Raw genomic sequence first — 8,544 nt, 5'->3', positions numbered from 1 at the left:
ACACGCCACCTAAAGCGAAAACCTCTCCAAAAAAAAAAAAAAAAAACATATTCAGGAAAAGTATCTGATAAAATATCCCTACACAGGACCAGCAAGTGGTGTGGTGGTTAAGGCGCTGGACTCTCACGTGGCTAACAGTGGGTCGAGTCCCAGACCTGGCAGCTTGCTTTCTCACTTTCCTTCTCTCTCTGTCTCTTTGGTCAAATTGAAAAATAATAATGAAGAACCAGCAAATGGCATAATGGTTACATCACTGGACTTCCACATAGTCAACTGCAGTTCGAGTCCCAGATCTGGCAGCTTAAAACTCATGCCAGGTGCATGTGCATACATGCATGCCCAAAATCTCAAGAGGAGAATAGAGGAAAAGGGACTGCAGAGTGGCCATCCCCCCAGGTGGTTATTTCTCGCTTTCTGTCTCGCACACACACCCTATAGCAAAAATCTCTCTAAAAAAATCATTTAAAAAAAAGAAATAATTCTTTAAAAAAAAGAATATCCCTATGTTATGAAAATTCTTAGCAAGCTAGAAGTAGAAAACACTTGTTGAATTTGATATACAATAAAAACCTCCAGCTATGTACAATGATGAAATATTGAGTACTATCCTATTATTTGGGTTGCTTTTTTTTTTTTTTAATTGCCAGAAGGCATGTGTAATTGCCACAGAGAGACAGAAAGAGAATGAAAGAGAAAAGTACCCTACAATGGGGTATTACCGCAATCCCTTCTCCTCCATTTCTCCATTCTGTTGGAATTTGGGGCAGGCATAATCACATGCCCGGTGTATTGCTTTTAATATGCTACAAAGATGTGTAAGCTCAGACAGAGACAGAACTATGGGAGGAGTGATAAAGCACTCCCCAAGGGGGATGGCCACACCACAAAACCATTTTCTTCCGCTCCCCTCTAGGAATTTTAGCATGATACACACATGCCTGGCGTGTTTTTCAAGCTACTGGGTCCAGGACTCAAACTGCAGTTGGCTATGTGAGATCCAGCTGTCTTAACCACCATGCTGGCCCGGCCTATGTTTTTCAAGTCCTCAGGGACAGGATCTTGAACGGTGGTCAGCCATATGGGGTCCAGCTCCCTTAGACACTAGGCTGCAGGGCCAGTCCATACTGCAATCTTTTTTCCTCCAATATTCCACCTTATCAGAATCCTACAGAGTCTGGTGCCCAGTATGTTTTCAAGCCAGGGACAAGGACTTGAACTGTGGTTGGCAATGTAGATTTTGCTTCCTCTGTGTAGCACTGTGCTAAGAGGTCTGCCAGAATCAGAATTTTATACCTACTTTAATCACAAAGTAGGTATAAAACAATTTTTTTCTTTCTAAAATTATTATTATTTATACATTCAATCGCTATACATCATCATTTAGATTGTAAAGAGACTTTACCCAGCATGATATACACCAGCCCAGCCCAGTTGAGAATATGATACACATCATTGGCAGGAAATAAACCGTATCTGTGACCCACAAATGTCCTACTTCTCTATTTTTTCCCCAGATTTCCTTTCCTACATTCTTCCTTTCTCCCACTCTCCTTCCACTTTATCCCTAGTGTCCATAACAATGTTCAATGCTTTTATGTCCTCCAGTCTTTCAGTGCTAACAGTCATGCTGCAAGGGTCATGAATTTTCTCTTCTTTTACTTGGATACTGAGAAAAGAAAGAAGGAAGCAACGGAAGGAAGCAGTGTAGTTGAGAGGATTCTGGGAGTTGTACTTGTGTTGGGGCAAGATCCATGGGGGGGACTATGCTGTTTTTTTACCTTTGGTTTTTATATCTTGAAGATCTTACTAGGCATACAAACTTATGATTAACTATACCTTCTTTCTGGGTTTAAATTTTTGTCATTATTCAAAAATAAATAAATAAATAAATAAAAGGAGGACAACAGCTACAGAGATAGACATCATTCTGCTCATAAACAGCTCAAGGAACCTGGTCAAATTAGGTAACAAACTGAAATATTAACAAAAGATCAACCTTCTTTCCTGTTCAACCCAGACTCATGCATATTTAAAACTATTAACTTCTAACTCTGTTATCAGAAATTATAAACCTATCCTTGGCAGTGTAATTTATACAATGATGTTTGCTAAGACGTCTGGTTTTAGAGATTTGCACTGTCTTGTGAAAGTTATGTAAACCTGTTAAAAAAAAATCAAGGCATAATTCTGAGTAGTTACCTAACTGTTTTCTTGGTAATTATGCATAAGTTCGTATGTGTATAATACTCAGAAGGCTGGTCAAATTGGTTGAGAAAAACTGGTACTTCCTTATTCTGATATACATGTACATAGAACAAAACCAGAGACTGCTTTGAATTCCTTTTTAAAGCTAAGAGTTAGAGAAGCTTTTCTTATTTAAATATCTAATTGATGCGACTTCAGAAAAAACAAAAACATATGAACATAAGCACAAAGAAAAGTTTGGAAGTATGTACAGCAAAATATTAATAGTATGCTGAAGCTATGAGTACTTATTATAACATTCTATTTTATAAGTCAATGTAGGTTAATAAATTTTTTTTCAACAAGGTTATGTTAGTATATCAACAGTAATACATAATAAATTCTAGTTCCACTTAAATCATTTTTCTAAAGAGTTGCAGGGTGGGTACAATTTTCTACTACTTACGAAAACTGCTAGGAAACAGGCTGGCAAAAATCACAGGGACTAGGGACCAGCAGTTAGTGTAATGGCTATGTTGCTGGACTCCTATGTAGTCGACCGTGGTTCCTGCCCCGGACCCGGCCGCTTGAAACTCAACGCCGGCGCGTGTGCGTGCGTGCCCAAGATCCCGAGAGGAGAATGGAGGAGAAGGGATTGCGGTGTGGCCATCCACCCTGGGGGGTGATTTCTCGCTTTGTCTCTACGTCTCTCTCTGTCTGTCTGGCAAACGCACGTGCCCTATAGCAAAAAAAAACTTCCAAAAAAAAGAAAATCACAGGGTCTAGCACTAAGACCAGAATGACTGAAATAAATAAGCCCATCGAATTCTCTACATCCCTTTATCATATTTCATAAGTGTAATAAGGGGTGTGGTGGTGCCCGTCCTATGGCATAAGTGTAATAAGACATTTTCATTTTTAAGATTTTCCTCTGAATGAACACAACTAGTATAAGCAGCATGTTCAGACTGAATAAATACTGTTTGGTCCAAGTAGAGGTGTAATAGATGTGACTTTACCATTACCTTTCTTCTTTGAATGACTAATATACCACATTGAATATAATTCTCAAAAAGCTTCTAAAACATGCCTAACAAAGCTAAATTGATTTTTAATTTAGCAAGTGAGTACTTTTTTCATAACTATGAATATTGCATACTACTACATCTTGTATTTTCTTTTTATATTAGTAATTCTCAACAATTTTTTTTTCTTTTTTTCAAAGCCTTGCTGTGGGGCACAGGCACACACTGGAGAGAGACAGAGAGAGCGGGAAAATGAGAAAATATCCCCCAAGGGGATGGCTACACCACAATCCCTTTTCCTCTGTTCTCCTGTTGGGATTTTGGACATACATGCACGTAAGCTAGGGTGTTTTCGAAGTGCCACGTGGGCCCCTTACTAATTTTTATCCTCTATACATTAAATCATCAGGAAAGTCATAATGTATTTTTCTCCTCTTTCCTTTCCTTTTTTTTTTTTAAGAGAGATTTTTGCTATGGAGCGCTTGCGCTCACCAGAGAGCCAGAGAAAGAGGGAGAGACAGAAAGGCAGAAATCCCCCTCCAGGGGGATGGCCATGCCACAATCCCTTCTCCTCCTTTCCCCTCTCAGGATCTTGGGCACACATGCACACGTGCCTGCCATGAGTTTAAGCCATTGGGTCCAGGAGTCGAACTGTGATCGACTACATGGGAGTCCAGCGACATTAGCATTTCCCTTCTACTGGTTCTAGGATGTATTTTTCTATGTTTTTTCTTTTTTAAGCAAAAATGCATCATGACTTTTCTGATGACCCAACAGTATTATATCACTTGGACGCAAAATGATTAATCTAACATTTACATAATCAGGAAGATTTTTTGGACATACTTGTCCTAAAGCTCATTTCCAGGTATACGTTATCAATAGGTCAATGGTTAAAAACATCTTTGGGTCATGTATGCCTTTGAAACGCTCACAAAATTATGGATTTGGGGGCTGTGGGTCAGCAGGTAGCATGGTAGTTAAGGTGTTGGAATCCCACATGGCCAACTACAGTTTAAGTCCTAGATCCAGTGGTTCAAAAATCACACTGGCATATTTGCATGTGTGCCTAAAATCCCAAGAGGAGAACAAAGGACAAGGGATTGTGGCATGGCTATCCCCCATAGGGGGTGATTTCTCACTTTCCCTGTCTCTCTCCAGCAAGTACATGTACCTATGGCAAAAAAAACTAAAAGAAAAAAATATGAATTTTTCCCCCAGAAAAAAATATGTATTAATCATAAAACATGCAGTAATTTGGTATGTAATTCCCAGACAATTATTTCAGATCAAGGATTCTTGTTTGGACCACTTAAGCATATGGCTCATTTTCTAACTTATCTACTACCCATTACAACTTACTTCACATTTTCATTGTCCCTGACCTATGAATTGGAATGACTTAGAATATCCATACTATAGTAACAAATGGGTTTTTAATTTAAGTACTTATTGTCAGTCACCATTCTAGTGCTCTGTTAACTCTTCTAATCCTCATAAAAACCCTTGAAGTTGGTACCATTACTTTAAAAAAAAAAAGAATTATTTAGTTATTTAATTAATTCATTTATTTTAATTTGACCAGAGAAAGAGAGGGAAAGTGAGAAAGCAAGTCACCAGGTCTGGGACTCAAACCATGGTCAGCCATGTGAGAGTGTCTAGTACCTTAACCACCATGCCTGTTGCTGGTTCCTGGTACCATTACTTATTAATCACAATTTCCAAATAATAAACTATAAAATAGACAGGGCTGGCCCCATGGCATAGTAGTTAAAGGAGCCGGATCCCATATACCCAAATGGTCAACTATGATTTGACCAACTCCAGACACTTGAAAAGCATGCAAGGTGTGTGTGTGTGTGTGTGTGTGTGTGTGTGTGTGTGCCCAAATCCTCTCTCTGGTGAGTGTACATATACTCTGGCAATTAAAAAAAAGATAGCAAAAAACTCAGGAAGATACTGAGTATACTGCCCAAACTCACATATAGTAGTCCAACCTAGAATTTAATTCAGATGCTCTAGATAAGGGCCCGGCAAACTTTTATGTAAAGGTCCAAATAGTAAATATCTTAGATTTATGAGCCAAGAGGTAAAATTAAGGATAGGTGTTTACATAATGAGATAAATTTCTATAAATTTTAATGGACAAAATTCAAAGTTTTATTTATGAACACTGAAATTAAAAGTTCGTACAATTCTCACATATCATAAAATATCAGTCTTCTAATTTATTGTCAACTATAAAAAAAGAGCACTAAAACCAATCTTAATTCACAGGCTATACAAAAATATGCTACAAGCTGGATTTGGTCCTCAGAACCATGGTTTTTTGCTGACCCCCTGCACTATACCCATAGACTATTATATCATAATGCTTCACACAGTCTATACAATTATATAACTTGAAAAAAAATAAACCTTGTTATTACCAAACTTCATACAGCAAATAGCCTGATAACACATAAAACTCCTAATGGATTCCCTTAGAAAATAATTTCTATCCTTACCAATCTCCCTGCACACTTCTCCCCAATATTCTCATTCGTAATGGCCTCCAAAACAGAACTGTTTCTTACTAAACCCATCAAACCATCTCCTACCTTGCTACTTTTCTACACCTGTTTCTCAAGATCTAAAGTATCTAATTTGCAATTCTACTAATTATTGGTCTCCTCCTTATCAAATCACAGTGCAAAGACACTATTTCTATGTCCGGAGAACGGTTAGATGAAAAAGAAGCACATGGGGATACTGAATGTACTGCCAAGAGATTATATGAAAATTAACTCTAGGAAAGACATTTGATGAGGTACTAGAAAAGAAAGAGATCTGTGCTCATGGTACCATCATTAATTGGAAAGACAAGGTCTAGTGACCACATAAGTGGATGAATCACTGTTTGACAGGACATTTCAGATGAACTTCCTTTATTTATTTATTTATCTATTTATTTAAGATTTTTGCCATTGGGTATGTGTACTCGCTGGAGACAGAGAGAAGGATAGTGAGAACTCACCTCTCACGCCACAAGGAGATGACCATGCAGTAGTCTCCTTTCCTTCATTCTCCTCTCATGATTTTGGGTGCATACACACATGCATCTGTTGTGATTTTCAAGCCATTGGGTCCAGGGTTCAAACCGCGGTCAGCCCTGTGGGAGTCCAGTGCCTTTGCCACCATGCCACCTGCTGGCCCCAGATGAGGTTATTCTTTGTCCTGAAAAACAAAAATGCATTTCATGAAAGAGAAAAAAAATCAAAATGACCCCTAGCTAGGCTTTAAGATGTATAATTGCAATTTTTTTCCTCTGGGAGCTCTTCTAATACAACAAAATGTGGAAAGAAAAAGGAGCCATGACATATCCAGCCTTTCCTGGAGCCCAGACATTATAAATAAGAATAAAGTGTTCACTACTAGAAAGCTCCCATCAGCCACATTAAATACACCCAGATGAGAGAATGACAAAGACTGGAATTCTACTGACCCTTCCCTATTACCGAAGAAAAGTCAGGTGGGTACCAATTGATGGTGTAATGGTTAGTCGCTGGACTCCCATGTAGTCCACCTTGGTTAAAGTTCTAGACCTGGGGCAGCTTAAAACTCACACCAGGGGGAACCAGCAGTTAGAGTAATTGCTATGTTGCTGGACTCCCACATAGTTGACTGCAGTTTGCGACCCGGACCCGGTGGCTTAAAACTCACGCCGGGCGCGTGTGCATGCGTGCCCAAGATCCCGAGAGGAGAATGGAGGAGAAGGGATTGTGGTGTGACCATCCCCCCTGGGGGGTGATTTCTCGCTTTCTGTCTCTATGTCTCTCTCTGTCTGGCGAGCGCACGTGCCCTATAGCGAAACACCTCTCCAAGAAAACACAAAAACAAAACAAAACAAAAAACAAAAAACTCATGCCAGGCACGGGTTCGGGCATGTCCAAGATGCTGAGAGGAGAAGGAATTGTGGTATGGCCATCCCCCCCAGGGGGTGATTTCTCACTTCCTGTCTTTCTGTCTCTCTGGCAAGCACAGGTGCTCTATAGCAAAAATCTCTCAAAAAAAAAAAAAAGAAAAAGAAAGAAAAGTAAGGTTCACTGAAGCTAGAACTGGAATCTATTTCCATATTGACAGTGATTTCCTATAGACGGAGCTTTCAAAACTGTATGTTTATCTGCACTCTGAGACTGAAAAACAAAGCACACAATTCCACAAATGATTTGATAAAAGTTTAATATCAGAGGGTAACTTACAAATGGAAGGATTGGTAAGGTTTGTTCTCACAGGAGCACAGCTACAGACTGCACTTCACTCCCTCCCTTAATGAGCTTGAACTTCTGAAGATGAACAATAGTTTCAAGTTGGGAAGTAGTGACTGCTCCAGGGTTAAAGATTTTATGCTTCTACTGTTATGGCTAGGGACATAAGTTATCTGGGTGGGAGGAAATCATGACTGCCCCAGGGTTACATATCAAAGATCTTTAGTTTTTCTAGTATTAAGGACTAGTGTTATTGTATCAGTTAGATGCTCTGGATGCCTGTTTCAGGTAAGAATTTAACTCAAGGAGAAACTGCTGCTCAGGGATAGTACTGAATGACTTTAAGATGCTGCAGAAGAGTGGAGGGGTATAAAGACAGCAAGTCTGTTCACTCACTGAGGATCTGCAATATGCAACTTGTCCCCACAGAGTTCTCAAGAGGGATTTGGAGGAAAGAAATCTTACTTTTGGGGCCTCAATATCATGTGTTCTCAGGACCTTACACAGGCAAACACCAAGCCACGCATTCTACTCCTCAGCCCCAGTCGGTCACAAAAACACTGTTTACACAGTCAGTCACGGTCTGACACAACCTCGCGGTCACCGCCAGCCAAGGTCATACAATTGGCCCCGCCGGGCTTAGTCCCACAAGCCCACCCAGAACCAGTCAGGGCCTCTCCACAGCGCATAGACCCTGGCCCTGTTGCACGTACGCGTGCACACAGACTCATAAGCACACTCCACACTGTGGCAGTCGCCTTCCCCAGCAGGTGACACACACCGCACAGACCTGAGGATTCGGTCTCCGCCCGCCTCATCCGCGTCCGAGGAACTCAGAGTCTCCGGCCCGGAGTCGCACTAGCCGGGTCATCTCAGCTCACTAAACAATAACCACAAGGCCTGCGGAACATGAACCAGAAGTCGAGGTTCATTAGTGGCCTGGGGGCCTAAGCGTGGCCCCAGCCACAGAGCCCGCGTTCACACCGACACAGACGAGCGCCGGCAGCGAGGACCGCGCAGCCCCTCGCCGGCAGCCCCGGAGACTCCTGGGAGCGCGCGCTCTCGCGCGAGTGCGCAGGCGCAGATGC

General features: G+C 40.9%; 1 long non-coding RNA gene across 1 annotated transcript in view; it reads right to left on the bottom strand.

The window, feature by feature from the left end:
• The window catches only part of LOC114005360 (uncharacterized), an 11,306-nt gene extending 4,951 nt beyond the window's left edge, over positions 1-6,355 (bottom strand). The window contains exon 1 of the long non-coding RNA XR_003547219.1: positions 6,226-6,355. This is a non-coding gene — a long non-coding RNA (uncharacterized LOC114005360). The remainder of the gene's footprint in view (positions 1-6,225) is intronic.
• Between the last annotated feature and the right edge of the window lie 2,189 nt (positions 6,356-8,544).

The sequence above is a fragment of the Tupaia chinensis genome, unplaced genomic scaffold (genome assembly GCF_000334495.1).
Source record: "Tupaia chinensis unplaced genomic scaffold, TupChi_1.0 Scaffold143654_1, whole genome shotgun sequence".
NCBI lineage: Eukaryota > Metazoa > Chordata > Mammalia > Scandentia > Tupaiidae > Tupaia > Tupaia belangeri.
Note: the sequence above shows the minus strand (reverse complement) of the source record. Positions and strands in the feature narration are given on the sequence as shown.